Source organism: Canis lupus, chromosome 17, assembly GCF_003254725.2.
Source record: "Canis lupus dingo isolate Sandy chromosome 17, ASM325472v2, whole genome shotgun sequence".
In the NCBI taxonomy this organism is placed as follows: Eukaryota; Metazoa; Chordata; class Mammalia; order Carnivora; family Canidae; genus Canis; species Canis lupus.
The window spans coordinates 22,955,421-22,969,667 of record NC_064259.1 but is presented as its reverse complement, the minus strand read 5'-3'; the positions used below and the strand labels follow the sequence as shown (position 1 = coordinate 22,969,667).

The 14,247-nt window shown below is 43.4% G+C and overlaps 1 protein-coding gene across 15 annotated transcripts in view; it reads right to left on the bottom strand.

The window, feature by feature from the left end:
• CLIP4 (CAP-Gly domain containing linker protein family member 4) overlaps positions 1 to 14,247 on the bottom strand; it is a 100,192-nt gene that overhangs the window by 81,008 nt on the left and 4,937 nt on the right. For 3 of the 15 annotated variants that reach the window (XR_007403156.1, XM_049095935.1, XM_049095936.1), the window contains exon 1: positions 1,904 to 2,017. The exons of the other annotated variants lie outside the window; for them this stretch is intronic. The gene's annotated coding sequence lies outside the window, so the exon portion shown is untranslated. Of the gene's footprint in view, positions 1 to 1,903; positions 2,018 to 14,247 lie in introns of those variants that run through there. 15 annotated transcript variants of the gene reach the window in all.

Sequence of the window (14,247 nt, the reverse complement as noted above, 5' to 3'; positions counted from 1 at the left end):
GTGAAAGCTTCCTGAAGGACTAAGAGAAGAGTTTATATCTGCACTGTCCAAGCAGGTAGCTACCAGCCACATGTGGCTATTTACATTAAACTTAAAAAAAAAAACAAAATAATAAGTTCCTCCATTTTTCTACCCCATACAAGTACTCAAAAGCCACACAGGGCTAGTGGCTACCCTGCTGAAACAGTGCAGAAATACTTCCCTCCTTGCAGAAAGTTCTACTGAATATCACTGAAAGAAAACAGTGCTGTTCAAACTCCGGATGAGAAAATAAACAAGAAACAAAGGTTAACAAACAAAGCAAGCCAACAGCAGCACAGTTAATTATACATAATTAACAAGGGAACCATAAGCCTACAAGTCACCAGATACTTGTAGGTTTAAACAGAGAGAGTTGATTCTTTAACATAAAGATCACTAGTGCATGTTTCAATTATAGAGTCATTATAAACAATGAAAGACACCATATAAATATCACTTTTTTTAAAAGGCCTGCTAGTGAAAACTGTACCCGGTAAATCTGAAATATTCGAAATAAATACTACAAATAATATACCACTTGCTAAATCTTCTATAAAATTGAGATAAAAATATGCCTTACACATCAAGATCTAATCTTACAGCACACGTAGTCCATTATCAAAGGAAAGTATTAACAATGCGCATCAACGTTAGCAAAATGAGATAGAACCGGGAGGGTTCCCCATAATAAAAATGTAGAAAGCTAGACTTCTACCATTTACAGCTCTCTGCTTTCTATCCATAGTTGCTCCACGTCCCACACCACCTGATCTTCCGCCATTTAGACGAACTTGCTTTAAATTTTGCAGAAGACTCATTAAGTGACAAACGCCAGTGTGAAAATGAAGTACAATTGGGGGATGTTTCTTTATTGAAATATTTCAAGGGCACCGATTGATACTATGATGTTGCTACAAACTGATAAAGCACAGCTTAGCTGGGAACACGGAGTAAGTTAGTAACCCATGAGAATACCATCCTCTGATACATATCAAAACATTGTCTCCGAGTTTAAATCCAAACTGCCTCTCTAGTCTCTGGGTGAATGAACAAGCTGACATCTAAAAGAAAGCTGACGTTATAAACCCATCAATCTAATCTACAAGGATGAGGGTCTAAAACCACGTGCAGGTCTGGGCGCCAAGTGTCCCCCCCCACCCCCGCCGCCCCCAACTTCCCTTCCCAATTCCCACGATCTGGAATTAAGCAATCGCCGGACTACGGCAAATGCCGGGAAGCAAAGTCATCTGGTTCAGCGTCGCGTTCCCCCTGGCACGTTAAGAAACCCAAAAGGTCTCAAACAATTTCGGAAGCAAGGGGGAGGCACGAGGGGTGTGCGGAGGCTCGCCCCGGGACGAGCAAGGGCGGCGCAGCGCGCGCAGCGCAGGGGCGCGTGGGGCACCCCCCCAGGTGCCAGGTGCCGGCCGGGTGCCAGGGGGGGCCGCGGGTCACACACACACCCCCAGGTGCCAGGGGGCCGCGGGTCGCACCCCCCCCAGGTGCCAGGGCGGCGGAGAGGAGGCACCCCCCAGGTGCCAGGGGGGCCGCGGGTCACACACACCCCCCCCAGGTGCCAGGGGGCCGCGGGTCGCACCCCCCCCCCAGGTGCCAGGGCGGCGGAGAGGTGGCACCCCCCCCCCCACGTGCCAGGGCAGAGCGGGGGCCGCAGCCCCGACGCCGCGCCGCACCTGCTTCCTCCGAAAGTTAAGCCGCCCGCGAGCGGCGGAGGGGGCAGCGCACGTCCCCGAGGGTGGGCCGCGCCGCCCCAGGGAGGCCTTTGGGAGCCCGCGGCCCCGGCCTCCGCGCGCAGCCAGCCCCCCTCGGGCGCCCGCGCCCCTCCCCCGCGCCGGCCGGCCCCGAGCCCCGCGCGCTCCCGCCGCACCTGCTCCTCGGTCCTGTCGGGACGGCCGGCGGCGAGCGCAGAGGCGCGGAGGCCAGGCCGAGAGGCGCGCTGCCCCGCGCCGCGACCGTGTCCAGCGACCGTGTCCAGCGACCGTGTCCAGCGACCGTGTCCAGCGGCCGCCGAGCTCCCGCCGAGCTCCCGCCGCGCCGCTCCTCCGCCTCGCCCGGCCCCTCCCGCCCGCCGCCTCCGCGCGCGCCGGGCCGGGCCCCACGCGGGGTCGGCGCGCGCGCAGTGCAGGAGCCCGGCCGCGCGCAAGCCTCGGCCCCAGCCCCGCGCACGCGCCGGGACGGTCGGCACTCGCGCGCCTCCCGCCTGCGCCCCCGGGCCCACGCAAGGTTGGGCCTCCGGATCAGGATCGGCTAGGGGTTAAGCCTGCGTGGAGGTAGTGACGCCCCGGTACTTCCCCCGAGCTGGAGGGAGGCTCTGGGAGCAACCCCGCGGCGCCCCGGGCTGCGAGGAGGTTGGGGGCCGCAGCCCGGGGCGCGCTCTCGGCCTCCTCCCGGAGAGCCCCTGGCTAGGCCCTGCGGCTGCGGAGGCCCCGCGGACTTCCCCAGGGCGCGGCTGGCGTTTTACCTGCTCGGGCTTCCCTGGGTCTCAGCCGGTGCTTGTCCCAGAGTAAGTCCATCGGCCAATTAACCTGTTTGGGGGTCTTAAACCATAAAATGCCTAGTCGATAGTATATACCCAGGCTGAATAATTCCACCCAAAGGTGTCAGTGTACAGGCAGAAGAGGGGATCAAGCAGTCATCCCAGAACTTTATTTCCCCTACTGCTTTGTTCATTTTTCACCTTCTTCTCTCTTGGTCCCTGTCTCCATCCCCCAAGAGCCAGAAGGTGATGATGACACTGTGACAACAAACAGACATAAATGCTGACATCCTGGTTCTCTGTCCTCTAAGTGAAGGGAAGGTGTTACTTGACACTTAATGAGTCCCCTTAATGAAGGAACTTAATGAGTCCATTGTTTCCTCCCGACTGAGTTTTATAACAATGAATCACTAGTGTTACACCGTAGCAACTCTCTCTGAGGCCTTCTTGTTCTGGCTCTGATATACAGATTACTACACTGTACTTCTGTGTTCACCAAGCACAGTGCCTGGCAATAGCAGATATTGAATGAAATAATGTCTGTGTCTCTGCAGGAGCAAAGCTAAGTGCTGGGGGCACACCAGAGCATCATTTCCTGTTAAAATCACTGATTCCAGGGACTACACAAGGCCCCCTTCCAGTTCCTTGGGTCTCCCTTACAACATCATTTCATCAAATGACTATAGTTGAATGCTCCCTGTAACCAGGAACTCGCTTCCTTTGAAAGCATTTTATCGTCGATCATCATTGTCGACAAGTCGTTCCTACCTTGAGCTAAATCCAGCTCTCTGCATCTCCTCCTTACTGAGTTTCTAACCTGGGGATCTCCAGATCATGTCTGGCTCCAAACCAAGGTATCCAGGACAAGCATTCTCTGTGTCTTAGACTGCTCCTTATAAGACATGATCAAGATCCCACTCACCAGCATGTTAAAGGACTCTTTATGGATGCACCCCAGCTTGTCTAGAGTTCACAAATGAACAAGACTGTCTGTTGCATGCAGAGGATAGAAACTTTCACCTCTTTCTAGGTCCTGTGCTTCTATTAGCATAGCCCAAAATATCAAAATAGTTGTTTGCAGCAGTCACATTACATTGTTCAATCAGGTGGAGCATACTGTCAACTGAAATCTGTAGAACTTTTGCAATATTTAAACACCATGATCATCCCACAGAGTCCCTGGTCAGCAGCCAGCTCCACTGTCCCTGCAAGTTCAGCATCTTCATGCACTCTTGGGGATCATAATGTGACACAGATGCTTCCTCTCTTTGGCAGTTCCACCTCCCTCTCCCTGCTCTCATCTTGCTGTTCTTGTCTGGCCCCACCACCTCTTTAACTGGTTAGAAGAAGAAATGCAATCTACCTTTAGTTGGCTTTCAGCAACTGTAAATGAGTCCTATTGTCAGTGAGCCACAAAAAACCCTAAAGGTCTGTATGTAATAGAAGATACTATTGGTGAAGTTTCTAGAGGTATACAGTTCACTTTTATTGCTGATTTAAATTATCCCTCTGAGATACCACCATTAACAGGTGACAGGGTGTGGATAGGTGAGTTGTTTTTAACTGCTGTTAGAACCAGCCAAGTTGGGATCCCTGGGTGGCGCAGCGGTTTAGCGCCTGCATTTGGCCCAGGGTGCGATCCTGGAGACCCAGGATCGGATCCCATGTCGGGCTCCCAGTGCATGGAGCCTGCTTCTCTCTCTGCCTGTTTCTCTGTCTCTCTCTATCTCTCTGTGTGACTATCATAAATAAATAAGAAAAAATTAAAAAAAAAAAAGAACCAGCCAAGTTACTAGCTTTTTCTGCTACACCCAAATACAAAATAGTAGAGAGGTAATTTCCCAGGATACCAAGCCACTGGGCAGAGAGTCTCCTACTCACCTGGTTGCCTTTATCCAAAAAACTGAATTTACACCATAAACCATCATCAAGGTGGTTTATGGGGTAATGCCTCTGAGAATACCCCATGGGCTCACACGGGTATGAGCAGGTATTGCTCATTTAACAAGAGTTGGACCGGGCAGTGATATAGGACCAGAACCTGGAACTTGAACCATCTGTTGGGATGAGAAGGCACATGGGGATATGGTCCAGCTGGGCCTACTAAGGCACAATTATATCTGAAGGCATGGCAATGTTCCTAGACAATGAAGCATAAACCACCAGTCCCAGGAGGTGATCAGCATTGATGATCAGCACCAATGCGGATAAGGAGCATTACTGATTGACTACTACATGGCCCTTTACCTATGGGATTTTATTTGCATTCACTTTACAAAAGAAGAAGCAGACTCCAGGAGGTTGTGAACTTGCTCAATGTACCCTGGGGTGGGAAAAGATTCAAACCTAATTCTGTCTGATATAAAGTCCTGTATTGATCCCCTATTTTGTATTACCTGCACAGCATGTCCTTTTGGGCATTCAGGACTCAGAAACGCTGTTTGAAACAGCATGAATCATTCAGAAATTCAGACCGACAGAAAGTCAGCATCAAAAAGGCTTCTCAGCAGCTAACAGGACCCAAGCCATGAGAAGAGTTGGAGACATAGGCAAAAAGAAGACCGAGTCACTGCGCTTATGTGGACTGAGATATCAGGCAGGATACTATATCATTCACAGGAGAAGAAAACAAGGACTCAGTTTCCAGAATCTGGTCATACACGGCATGAAGACCACAAAAGACATTCAGCTATCAGAACTGGGGTGTCAAATTGGAGCCCGACTAGCAGAAGTAGTTAAATGCAAAATATCAGAACACTGGGTAGAGCCCCTAAAATCTTTATATTTGCAGATATGATCATCAGCATAGAAAAGCTAACAAACTCAACTATTAGAAGTAATATGTGAGTTCACTAAGGTTGCCAAATACAAGATCAATTGCTAAAAGTAGTTTCCTCTACGTCAGCAGTAAGCAACCAGGAAATGCAATAGACAATAAGATTCACAATGGCAATAAAACTCTAAAGCATAATATCCAGGAATTAACCTGACAGCTTGCAAGAACTTTATGGAGAAAATGTTAAAATTATAAGGATGTAAAAGAAGTTTGAATAAGTGAAGATATGCCATGGATAGGACGTCTTGAGGTAAAAATCCATTTAATTTCTAAATTCAGTGTTACATAAACCAAAATTCCAACGGGAACTCAGATTTTATGGAAGTTCAATAAATGTATAAAATATATAAGGAAAAAATAAAGTGTTTAATAGTTAATTAAGTCAGTTTTGAAAAGCAACAAAAAGAGGAAAGAGGAAACCTGCCCTGCCAAATATTGTTAGTACCACATAGTGATAAAAAATAATGTGGTCCTAGTACAGGAACAAATAGAACAGTGAAATAGAGAACCCAAAGGCAGACCCATGAGACCTCAACATATAAATGTAGTACCACACATCAATGAGAAAAACATACATTATTTAGAAAATGTTGTGGAAACTGGCTTAGTTATATGTGCACCATATGCAAAGGTAAACTCCAGGTGAATTAAGAGCCTACATTTGAAACGAAGAAAAGAAAATGTAGGTGAATATCTTTATGAGTATAGGGTAGAGATTTACTTCATAAAACAAGACTGCATGGGGCACCTCCATGGCTCAGTTGGTTAAGTGTCTGCCTCTGGCTCAGGTCTTGATCTCAGGGTCCTGGGATCAAGTCCTGTGTTGGGCTCCCTGCTCAGCAGGAAGTCTACTTCTCCCTCTGCTCTCTCTCTCTCTCTCTCTCTCTCTCAAATAAGTAAATAAATAAATCTTTAAAAAAAATACAAGACTGCAAAAGCCCAAACCTTAAAACAAAAGGCTGGGAGATTTGACTACATCACAATTAAGGCTTTTCTCCTGTGAAGAATACCATAGAAAAAGTTAACAGCAAAAAAAAAAAAAAAAAAGAAAAAGTTAACAGCAGCTGACAATTTGGAAGAAGATATATGATACATTCAAAAGCAGCTAGGGATTAACTCTGAAATATGTAATGGAACTTTTGCAAGTCAACAAAAAAGTCAGAAAATCCAATCTAAAAATGAGAAAAGGATAGAAATTGGCAGTTCACAGAGGAAGAGCTGGAATAGCAGACAAGCATAGGAGAGATGCCCAAACCCAGAGAGAATAGAAATGCAAACAGTATGGTACTACCTATAGCCACTGGGATGCTGCTATATTGAAAAAAACCACTCTCAGGGTAGGGGATGGGGCAGTGCTAATTTTTAGTGTTTACCAACTTCCACAGTGCAAAAACTCTCACCCCTCCTGATTCCATGCTACCAGCATGAGGCCATTGAACAAGAAGTTCAGAAGAAATGTGTCCAGTCTGCTCTCATGAGCCAGTTCCAACAACCCCTGCTTCACCCATCCGTCTGGCAAAAATTAGTAAAATAATCCCAAATATTAGCAAAAATATGGGGAAATGGGAATCATCCTGCACCGTTGATGGGAATTTAAACTGGTAAATACAGTCCATAGAGCAATCTGGCAGTATTTACAGAAAAAAAAGTATCAGCATGCCTTATGACTCAGCAATCTAGAGATATGTATGCCTCAGAAAAACTGCAATCTTCTGGTTTTTTTTTTTTTTTTTTTAAGATTCATTTATTGGGGCACCTGGGTGACTCAGTGGTTGAACATCTGCCTTCGGCTCAGGTCATGATCCCGGAATCCTGGGATCGAGTCCTGCATCAGGCTCCCCGCAGGGAATCCATTTCTCCCTCTGCCTATGTGTCTGTCTCTCATGAATAAATAAACAAAATCTTTTTTAAAAAATAATAAAGATTCATTTATTTATTTTAGAGAGAGAGCTCAAGCAGGAGGAGGGGTAGAGGGAGAGGGAGAAGCAGACTTCTTGCTGAACACAGAGCCCAACACAATGCAGGGCTCAATCTCACAACCCTGAGATCATGACCTGAGTGGAAACCAAGAGTCGGACACTTAGCTGACTGAGCCACCCAGGTGCCCTGTTTGTAACCTTCTTCAGGTGACTTCCAGGAAGCCATTCTCTCATTTACTAGATGATCTCATCCAATCCATGGCTTTAAATGCCGTGTCTATTTTGATGATTCCAAAATTTCTATCTCTAGCCCTGAACGTCAGACATGTATCCAACTGCCTATTCCACATCTAATCTGTAGCGTATCATAAGCATCTCAAATATAGCATGTTTAGAATAGAACCCTTCCCCACAACCTTTCCGTGTCAGTAAATGACAGCTTGATTCTTCTGTTTGCTCACTGGAGTCATCTTCCTTCCCTTCATAGTTCTGGATTTCCCAAACCAAGTCCCATCCCCCATTTTTTTTAAAAAGCTCATGACATCATTTCTTTTTATTTATTTATATATTTTTAAGGATTTTTGTTTATTATTTATCTGAGAGCACGAGAGAGCACAAGCAAGGGAGCTGCAGAGGGACAGGGAGAAGCCAACTGTCTGCTAAGAGGGAACCCAATGCCAGGCTCGATCCCAGGACCCCAGAATCATGACCTGGACAGAAGGCAGATGCTTAACCCACTGAGATGCCAAGATGTCCCTACCCCTGACATCATTTACTGATGAAGAAATTTATCAATACCACTGAAGTCCTTATAAATCAATAGTCACCAGAGACTCCAGGAAGTTCCTACTGCTGTGACCCAGGGTCACTTCCCTCTGACCCAGCTCTTTTTCTTTCTCAGAGCTTCAGGTGGGGACAAGCCTTATTATCTGAATCCATGTTCTCATTCCCAGTTGCATGTTTGAATGTCCTGAATATCTTTCACAAAATAAACCCTAGAGACTCCCTCATATATTCTAACTCAACTGGCCTAATGTAGAGTCTCTTGTTAATCTAATTCCCCAAAAGACACTAACAAGTGAGGGTTTCAAACTCGACTCATTCCTGAAGCAGGTCCTCCAGTTGATGCCACTCCCAAACACCACATGACACAACCACATTTTTAAAAAGTCTTCCTTATGGGCCAACATAAAGGAAGAAGGACAAAGGGAGTGCTTCATGGCATCAGTATGAAAACTGTCAGTCCAAGAACTAAATTTTTCACACTGGCTGCTCAAAGTTTGGGCCACCAAGACACTTCCAGAACCATCTCTGACACACAGTAATGGCATGAAGACAGTGTCCGCTAAGATGTTAGTTCCAATGTCCCCAGCCCCCCCATTGAAACATACTTTAACCAAGCCTCTAGATATAAATATCATTTTATAGAAAATGTGAAGCATAAAGGAATATCATAAACAACACCATGAGGATACGATAAGCCAAATCCAAAACGTAGGAACTTCTACAGGGCAAATAACCTATTCCTACAATCAAAAAGTAACTAAGGGAAACTGGTATAGATCAAAAGAGATAAAGAGCTCTATCCACAACCTATAATGTGTAGAGCATTTGGATCAGAATGCAACAAAATGTAAAAAAAATTCTTGAGAGGGGCACCTGGGTGGCTCAGTGGTTGAGCATCTGCCTTTGGCTCAGATCATGATCCCAGGGTCCTGGGATTGAGTCCCGCATCAGGCTCCCCCTGCTGCCTCCGCCCCCCCCCCGCCCCCCCGCCCCGGCAGGGAGCCTGCTTCTGCCTATGTCTCTGCCTCTCTCTCTGTGTCTCTCATGAATAAATAAATAAATAAAATCTTAAAAAATTCTTGAGAGAATTGGGAGAAAATTAACCTGAACTGAACATTAAATTATATCAAGAAATTCTTGTTAATTCCTTTAGGTATAAAAATAATATTGTGATCATGTTTTTATTAAGAAGTCCTTATCTGTTAGAGATTCATACTGAAGTATTTATGATAAAATGTTTAAGGGGCAGCCTGGGTGGCTCAGCAGTTTACGCTGCCTTCAGCCCAGGGCCTGATCCTGGAGACCCAGGATCGAGTCCCACGTCAGGCTCCCTACATAAAGCCTGCTTCTCCCTCTGCCTGTGCCTGTGCCTCTGTCTCTCTCTCTCTCTCTCTGTGTGTGTGTGTGTGTGTCTCTCATGAATAAATAAATAAATCTTTTTAAAAAATTTTAAATGTTTAATGTCCAGGATTTGCTTTAAAGTGGCCCATTAAAAATAAGCATGTCATGGAAAAGCAAATTAGTCCAAATAGTATGGAAAACAATATAGAGTTTCCTCAAAAAATTTTAAATAGGTTTACTATACAATCCAGCAATTCTACTTCTGGGTTTATCCAAAGAAAATGAAAACAGGAGTTCAACAAGATATCTGCACATCCATGTTTTTTGTAGCATTATTCTCAATAGCCACAGGATGGTAACAACCCAAATGCCCATCAGTGGATGAATGGATAAAAAAAGGTGTGATACATATACACAATGGAATATTATACAGGCATGAAGAAGGATATCCTCCCCTTTGCAACAACATGGATGGACTTTGAGCAATTACACAAAGTCAGTCAAAAAGAAAAAGACAAATGCTGTATAATATCAGTTTTATGTAGAATCTAAAAAAGTTAAAACTATAAAAATTAGAGACTACCAGGGGTAGAGTGGGGGAATAAGAGTGATGGTGTTTAAAGACACAAACTTACAATGAATAATAAATAAGTCTTAGAGTTCTAATATGCAATGTAATAAATATAGACAATAATATTGTCTGTAAGTATGTAATGTGACAAATATCATTACATTGGCAATCATATTATAATATATAAATGTATCAAAATAATACAGTATACAACCTAACACAATGTTACATGTCAAATTTATTCAATTTAAAAAGTATGTGTATGGTGGGAGGGAAAAATGAAACAAGAATGACAAAATATTGATCATTATTAAAGCTGAATGATGGGTATATTATTCTTTCTTCTTTTGCATAAATTTGAAATTTTTTCCATAATAAAAAGCTTCAAGAGAGAAAGCTTTAGAGGGCAGGAATTTTAGTTTATTTCTGTCAGTGCTGTATCCTCAGTACCTAGAACAATACTTAGCACATAATACAAATTCAAGAAGTATTTGTTGATAGAAGGGCCTGATTCTTTAAGATTTCTGTCTCAGTAAAGATATAACTATTATGTCCAAGGAGTTTAGAAATCACAGAAGTTGCCTGTGCATCACGTGCATGCACACACTCTAAAATAGGAAGCATTCATACATCACCAAAGCTCCATCAAGTTCTTTCCACCAGCTGCTTACAAAACCAATACAGTTTCATCCCTGTTCACTGTAAGCCGTCAGCTGCTTAATAGCATCTTGATTAAGGGTTGAAAGAATGTCAGACCCACTGGAGCTTCCCCCTTGGGTAGAGAACAGTTTGCATCATGTCAACAATGGAGCAAATGACTTACCTAACAAAGAAAGCCATTGGCAGACCAATTAGCTGGTACTGAATCATGAGAAAGTCTCCTTTGTGACAAAACCTGCATTGATAATAAGATGGGTTCTGACATTCCTCATCTAACCATATTTGCAACAGCAGGGAACAGTTAAGGCAAAAATAAATGTGATTTGTATTTTTAGATTCTCATGGGGTTCAACCCAAGAAGAATAAGTTACAGTCTATCTTTTTAGGGCCCATCAAAAAATCTTGTGCAATACTATTATTATCATCAAAATAATCAAAACCATAAGCACTGAATGACACTTAGGCAACCAAATTGCATATTGTCCATCAAATCACCAGAAATAAACTGAATGCCTCCCAGCTGAATGGAAGTATAGACTCTACCACAGTATAAGACTCACCCCATGTTTTTTAGGATAAGAGAAAGAGAGTTGAGGCGGCAATCATGTCCAGCCTTGAGTAAGCCTTAGTTTGCTCCTTTGTCAAGTGAGATCAAAAATACCTTCCTTGAGATGCCTGGGTGGTTCAGTGGTTGAGCATCTGCTTTTGGTTCAAGTCATGATCCTGGGGTCCTGGGATCAAGTCCTACATCAGGCTCACTGCTCCCTCTGCCTATGTCTCTGCTTCTCTGTGTGTCTCTCATGAAGAAATAAATAAAATCTTAAAAAAAATAAAAATAAAAAAAGAATACCTGCCTCCAGGGCCCCTGGATGGCTCAGGTCATGATCTCAGGTAATATGCTTGCGATTCTTGCCCTCTGCCCCTCCCCCCACTCATATGCTCTCTCTCTCTAAAATAAATAAAATCTTAAAAAAAAAAAAAAACAAAACTTTGTCTAAGTGTCATGCATACAAGGCCTGACGCCAAGGGAGCTCAGTAAATACCTAGGTGAAAACTATAGCATGTGGCCATGAAACATGAGCATGAGAAAAGAACATCAACAACCTGCCAAAGAAACACTGTTAGTATTAGGGATTTCCCAAGTGGAAGAACACATTGCTAGATGGGGTGATCAAGCAAGGCCTCAAGGAAGAGATATACTTTGAGTTAAGTAGGGAGTATTATGAGCTCCAGTTATATAAATGAGGAGCTAGCATTTACTGAGGGTTTAATAGTGCTGTGCATTGTTCTAAGCACTTTCATGAATTATTTTACTCCTAAAGAGAAATATCTTGGTTTCTGTTCAGGTTGTGATCGCTGATTCCTGATCTCAGGGTTGTGAGAGGGAGCCCCACATGGGGCTCAGTCTGATTAAGGTTCTCTCTCTCTCCCTCTGCTTCTCCCCACCTCCCCCTACTCTCTCTCTCTCTCTCTCTCTCTCTCTCTCTCAAATAAATAAATAAATCTTTAAAAAATATATCAGAGTAAACTGCAGAATCAGGATTTGAACCCAGGCAGTCTAGTTCAAGAGATTAAACTCTTCAGCATGAACCTTTGCAAGAGAAAGGATTAGAAGCAGAAAAGCTAACTATACATTTGAAAGATAGTAAAGAGTCTAGCTGGCACAGAGCCTGTGGTATAGACCAGTAGAAGATGAACTGGAAAGGGAGATTGAAGCTAGATCAAGAATGGTCTCGAGTGTCACACAGGAGGCTAAGAGACTGTTGTGAGAATGAGGGAAAAACTCCATAGAACCTGTCAGCAGTGTTCAAAATAGAAACTCCTATCTAACCTTTATCTCCCATATCTGTTATTCTCTCTTAATAAAAAGGCTAAAACAAAAGCATACTTAAAAATTCAAGCATTTCGAAGTGAAATTTAGCAACTAAAAATAAAGTTGGCTTAAGAGTGTTAGCCTTTATGAATTCAATTTAACTAGTTCTTTTAAATAGCAAATTATTTTTACAAATGATATCTCCACAGACAGCTTAATTTAACTTAGTGTAATGTATGCACAGTAATGACCTGCATTCAAAACGAAGTGGAGACAAGTTATACAGATGTCTTTGGGGGATGGAAATTTATCGTTTCCGCCTTTCCCATTGCACCCCATTAACCACTTTGCAACATAATAGTAACAGCTACATATCACCATTTTAACCACTCAGTTATTATATAATGATGTAATGACATAATAATCTTTTGGATATGCGTGCATTGAACAAAAAAGCACAGTCCCAGGAAAAAAACAGCCACTTTGCGTCCTTGGGTGCTGTCCATCCAGCAAGGTGCTGATGGACTTGCTACCCACCCTATTGTACTCCACTTTTCTTGGCACTGTGATTTCTGTTTCTCCAGCCTCATCTAAGCTTTAACTCAGACTTCAAAGCAGGGAGTCTCTCAAGGTTCAGCTTGTAAAGAGAGGCACCACACACCTCCAAGGAGCTGCATTTTCACTAATTTAGAGGCAATCTTGCTGGTAACAATAGCCTAATATCTTTGTAAGCAAAGGCCAGTGGCATCATGATCACTTTTGTGCCTCTATTGCAAAGGCCACTGGTCATGCTCAGGTCTCAGCTGCATCTAAAATTAGCCACCCTCAAGCACAGTCCACAGTTCTTGCAATCTGAAGAGGCTCAAGAAAAGAGGCGTGGCCTCTGAGGGGACCTTCTGGTCCTCATTTGTCAAGCACTTACTAAATAATTCTTAGTGTCTATAAATACCATTAGATATCACCCTGTCTTTGGGGACTTTCTAACCTGAGAGGAAAGAAATTAAAACTCAAAAATATGGGAAGCTAGGTAAAATTCCAGACTTTAAAGTCAAGCATATAGGGTTGACTATATGGAACTGAAAGGGTTTCTGGGATATGGCACTTTCATTTTTAAAAGCCAGGGCAGTGCCAGAGATGCCAGAACAAGTTGGTCACCCTACAGACAGATCAAAGTTCAAATTTAATTAGCTTTGGGACCTTGAACAAATAAAGTAACCTCTCAAAGACTCAGCTTCCTCATTTATAAAATTGGTATCATGGTAGGACCCACCTAATCACATATTTCTTGTAAGAATTCAATAAGCTATTATATAAAAAGAACTAAGCACAGTGCCTGATGCTGAATCATTGCTCAATAAGTGTTAATACTGCTTGCATAATCAATAATTATAAGATAGCATATAATGAAAGGCTCCATTAGGAATTTTAGGAACTAAAAAAATATCAGATAAGGAATAACTGGATCATTAAGAAAAGTTTCCATTATGGTAAGGTTAACACATAAAATATATACTGCCCAATTAAATTTGAATTTCAGATAACAAGTGATTTTTTAGTATAAGTCTGTACCAAAATATTTTTTTAAGATTTTATTTATTTTTTTGAGAAAAAGAGAGAGAGAGAGAGAAAGCATGAGCTGGGGTGAGAGGCAGAGGGAGAGGTAGAAGCAGAATCCGAACTGAGCAGGGAGCCCAACATGGGGCTTGATCCCAGGACCCTGAGATCATGACCTGAGCCAAAGGCAGGTGCTTAATCAATTGAGCCACCCAGTGCCCCTGTACCAAAAATTTTTTAAATTATTGTCTACCT